Source organism: Elephantulus edwardii, unplaced genomic scaffold (assembly GCF_000299155.1).
Source record: "Elephantulus edwardii isolate Elephantulus edwardi_28Jun2011 unplaced genomic scaffold, EleEdw1.0 scaffold00180, whole genome shotgun sequence".
NCBI lineage: Eukaryota > Metazoa > Chordata > Mammalia > Macroscelidea > Macroscelididae > Elephantulus > Elephantulus edwardii.
In genome coordinates, this window is record NW_006399930.1 from 227094 (window position 1) to 232451 (window position 5358).

Genomic DNA, 5358 nt, shown 5'->3' on the forward strand with positions numbered 1-5358 from the left:
TAATCACTATGTATCAAATAAAATAGGAATCATCCACTTTTCCTTGGAAATCAGGCAGAATGTATTTTAAATTTTATGTATTTTACATTTTTAAATACAATGTGAAAGTTATTTTGAAAATATATGATCAAGCACAAACTATTGGAATTCTATTATCTTTTTTCAAAATTCTTGGCAAATTAAAAACTACTCTCCAATATGTCCATTGATTCATGTTCCAACATAGGCAAATCTTAAATCAATTATCATAAATCAAAAAACGTTAGACCCCCTGTTGTTGTTGTTATGTGCTATCAAGTCACCTGTGACTCATAGCAAACTTATGCACAACAGTTCTGAACCCTGCTCTATCCTGAGCCAATTTAATTGTCTCTGACACACCTACCCCTATTTTCCTAATCACTGAGTTGATCTATCTCATCCAAGGTCTTCATTTCCTGTGTTGTCCCTCCCTCCCTGAGGACTGGTCTCTCCTGGCAACATACCCAAATCAAGTGAGATGAAGATACAAAATTTTTGCCTCTAATACAGCAGACTAGTTTGACCCTCTCCAGGGCAGATATGATTGTTCTCTTAGAAGTCCATGGAACAAGTAGAGAAGACCATGGCATGGATCAGGTACACCTTGGTCTCCAAATTAACACCTTTGCTCTTCACTACTCTAGAGAGGTCCCTATTAACAGATTTCCCCCATGCAGCTCATCTTTTGATTTCCTGCCTGCTAATACCAACAGTGTTGACTGCGGAACCAAACATGCTGAAGCTGTTAACAAGCTCAAGCTGTTAACAAGCTCAATCTCTTCTCTATCATGATGCTGCCAATAAAACCAGTAGTGAGAATCTCTTTTTCCTGATGTTGAGCTTCAATCTATATTGAAGACTGCACTCCTTTGACCTGTGACAAACACCTCAGTTCCTCCTGAGTTTCAGAAGGTAAGGTTGTGTCATCTGCATAACATAGGTTGTTGATGAGTCTTCCTCCATTCCTGATGTCACATTCCTCCTCATAAAGTCCAGCCTTCTGAATGATCTGTTTCACATATAGATTGAAAAGGTTTGGTGATAGGTTTCCTGATTTTAAACGATGCAGTATTTCTTTATTCTGAAAACTGCCTCCTAGTCCAAATATAGGTTTCACATGAGCACAATAAAGAATGGGATTACCATTCTTCTCAAGTTTAGCCACAATTTGTTGTGATCCACACAGATGCTATATATTTTATTATTCAATTTACATAAAAATCTGTAAAAGCCAATAATGCGGGCAAAACCAAATCAGTGGTGGCCTGGATTTTAGCAATGGTGTAATTGTTCAGTATAGAAGGGACCACAATAACATTTGAGGTAGTGCTTGCTTAAAGTCAAGAGGACTTGAAACACTTGCTGCAAAAGATCAAAGACTGTAGCCATCGATATAGATTGTATATCCATGTCAAGAAAAAAAATCGTCTCACCAGTGAACAGATATGTGACATCAAGATAGATGGAGAAATGATTAAAACTGTCAACAACTTCTTCCTTACTTGGATCCACAATCAATACACTTGGTACCAGCAGTTAGGAGATCAGGAACTGTATTGCACTGGGAAAGTCTGTAGTCAGGGATCTCTCCAAATTAGTAAGGAACAATGATATTAGTTTGAGAATTAAATTGTCCTTGATTCAGATCATGATCTTTTTAATTACTTGTTATACTACTTATAGTTGAACAGTGAATAAGGATGACAGAAGATGGTAGATTGGAACTTTCTTGGAAGTGTCACCTTTGATTTACTAGTTCAACTCCCTAGAAACTAGGCCACCAGTACTCTCCACTCTAAAAGCAAACTAGTGCTATCTCATCAGGATCTACTGATAGCTGAATCTCCAGCAGGGCTATAAATTGCATGAGAAGAGTTTGCCCATCTTTTTTCTCTAATAGCAGCTGTTGAATTTGAGCCATTAACGTTTGGCTTGGAAGTGCAGCTTCCTACTCATTTGGGCACCAAGAATCCTGTATTTTTCTAAGAAGCTCCCTTTCTCTTACAGAAAAATTAGATTTAGACATCAAGAACTAGATGGTATATAAATTCATCACTACTACTCAAATATTGTTGTTCTGAATATGATTTCATGAATAAAGGCAGAGCTATGGAGAATGAAACTTCATCTCATACACTTTGGGGAAAGTTTATGTAAATTTTTCGTAGAATTGTTATGAGTCATAACCTACTTGAGGGTGCTTAATAACAACAAGAACAGCATCAAACAAGTGACAAAATGTAACAGTGTGGTAAGAATCAGGATTAATCTAGTTCTCACATGAAATCTGTATTCTTTCCACATCTCTCTTACCTTCACCAGTCTCTTTAGATTCCCAATCTCCAGCCAATCATAGCTGGTTTAGAGCTCATACATCTAAAGAACTCTGTTCTACCTAAGCCACTTAAAGCTAAATCTGAGCATAATTTGTCAAATAATGCTGGTTTTTACATATTGTTGTGTCAGTTCATTCACAGCTGACCCTCAATCAAGTTTTCAGGGACAGTAAGTCTCACGGGAGGAAATTACCCATCTTTTTCCTTGAAATATCTGATAGATTCAAACCACGAACCTTTGGGTTGACAATTCAACACCTTACCACTAAGTCATAAGAGCTTCCTTGTTAAATCACAGAATATAGATATTTATGTCCCCTTGCTTCCTGAGGTTAATGGCTTTTTTTTTTCTCTTTTTTTTTATTTATTTTTTTTTTCCAGAGGGAAAAGGATTTATTAGGCCATACCCAGGACAAGGACCCAGGGGCAGTGGCTAGGCTGTATTGTCACATTCAAAGGGAAGACAGGGCAGTGAACCCGCTTACACCTTCATGTTGACAGCTCGGCCCACAGACCATCTCCTCCTCCAAGGAAGACCGGGCCCTGGATGCACACCAGGTAGGGGACAGGGCTGTGTAGGCAGCTGGGGACCAGTGTCACCAGCCAGGCCCTCTTCCAGGTCCACTTGGGTCTAAATGTCCTGCAGGTTTGTGGCCCCAACCCCAGCAGGCTTGCTCCCACTCTGATGCTTCCAGGTAATTTTATTTATAAACAAAACAAAAATTCAAGCAGCATTAAATTAGGAGAACAAGAGGGAAGGTTGTTGGGTGTTTTGTTTTTTTTTTAAAAAAAAAAAAGGTGGCAGAAGAGGTTGGTGAGCATCTCAGGAGAGGAGGAGCCGCTTCCTGTGTGAGCCCGGTGTTTCTAGCTTTTTTGCAGCCTGGCCGGGGACGCCCTGCCTGCTCACTGTCTGCTAACAGCCAGACAGTGGAGGGGAAGCTGTCTGGTGGGGAGTACTGTGGATTTCCCCAGTCAGCCTCCCACCGTCACCAGGTGAAAAAGCTTTTAATTCTCTTGTCCAAAGTCCTCTGAAAACTTCTTAACTTTCAGAAGGTCAACGGCATTCACAGTGGGCCGAGTGGTGGCCAAAGACCGGAGCATGTCTGACATGCAAACCACAGGCTCTAAAAGTTTGTCACTAGGGACGTCCATCCAAGTCATCTCCATAGCCCCTGGGTCACCTGGTGAGCACGGGGTCAGGAGGTCATTGATCATAACGCTAGGGTTGGTGCGGGAAGGGCCACAGACCTTCTTGAAGTGTGTTGCCGACTGTACTTTGCGAACGGGTTGCATGAGAGAGTCCCGCACAATGATGCTGATGTCTGCACCCGAGTAGCCTTCCGTTTTCCGGGCCAGCTCGTGAATGTTGGCATCTGTGAGGCTGTGGGGTGTGCTCCCCAAATGCAACTGGAACATCTGGGCCCGGGCAGCTTCCTCTGGCAATGGGATGTAAATTCACTTTTCAAACCTCCTCCTAATGGCTGAATCCAATACCCATGGGATATTTGTGGCACCAAGAACCAGAGTCCCATCATTGTTGTTTCCCACCCCCTGCATCTGGACCAGGAACTCTGTTTTGATCCTGCGGGCAGCCTCACTCTCGTTTTCGTTTCGGGACCCACACAGGGAATCCACCTCATCGATGAAGATGATGGAGGGCTTGTGCTGCCGGGCCAACTCAAACAGGTTCTTTACCAGCTTCTCACTCTCTCCCAGCCACTTAGACATCAGATCCAAGGAAGACACAGAGAAGAAGGTAGAGTTGTTGGCTTCTGTGGCCACAACTTTGGCCAGGTAGGATTTCCCTGTGCCAGGGGGTCCAAAGAACAGTATCCCTCGCCAAGGGGTGCGCTTGCCTGTGAACAAGTGTGGGAACTTAATTGGCAAAATGACAGCTTCTTTGAGGGCCTCCTTGGCCCCCTCGAGCCCAGCCACATCATTCCACCGAATGTTAGGCTTCTCCATCACGACAGCACCCATCAGTTGCTCTTGCAATTTCTTTTTCTCTGGATTATCCCCTTCACTGTCACTATCGCTGCCTTTGCCCTCACTCTGGCTTTCCTTGACCGGCTTCTTGCCATGCTTCTCTTTGCTCCGTAAATAATCCTTCAGCTTATCCGCCCGGTCCAGGTACTGCATGCACTTGGCTCGGATGCTCTCCTTGGCCTTGTCACTGTGTGCCTCATACTTGATGGCGTGCAGGAAATATTCCACGGCATGCTGGTAGAGCCGGAGGGCCTCCTCATAGTTCTTGGCTTTATCCTCTTCGGTAGCTTTCGTCACAAGATCAATGGCTTTCTGGAGGGTTGACGTTGTCATTTCGTCTCCTGGATCCACCCCACACCCTGCGGTGCTGTCTGTGGTCTCGGTACGGCCCCGGAGAGTCGAGGCGCTGTGTCCGGTGGGAAGCCCGAAGGCTCGGGGCTGGGGGCAGGCAGGGTGGCCGCGAGAAGCCGGAGCTCAGGTTAATGGCTTTTTAAATGTTCCCTGATTGCTTCATAAAACAAAGATTATCATATATGACACATCAGTGTCACAGTGTTCAGTTTCACAACAATCACAAGTTTCCTTTATACAGCAAATGGACAGGTCAGAGCTATATGACCTAGAAAAATGTTTGACCAAAAACAATTAAAAACAGACCTGAGGGCCTCGGACTAGAGTCAACTACCTTTGGCTTGGTAGCATTACTTTTGTTCATTGGGTCGCAATGAGTGGCCTACGAATCAACAGCACTTAACAACAACAACAACAACAATAACCTCAATCTGGAGAATTCTAAAGCTGTCACTCTGATTATATATTCTTTAGGGAGTTTCATAGATTACCAGAAGGTGGCACCTCTCTGGCAGTTCCAATCTGTCAATGGCTGCATGAAAGATAGATGGAAAATCTATAAGATTTACACCCTCTGAGAAACATCTAGAGAGTCAGTTATGAGTGGCTTCAGCTTTATGGCAATGAATTGAGGGTTCAGTTTGCATCCTTTAGAATCTAAAGG

The 5358-nt window shown here is 43.5% G+C and overlaps 1 pseudogene; it reads right to left on the bottom strand.

Annotated features, from left to right (window-relative positions):
- Window positions 1-3362: 3362 nt before the first annotated feature.
- On the bottom strand, window positions 3363-4676 carry LOC102864790 (annotated as a pseudogene).
- Between the last annotated feature and the right edge of the window lie 682 nt (window positions 4677-5358).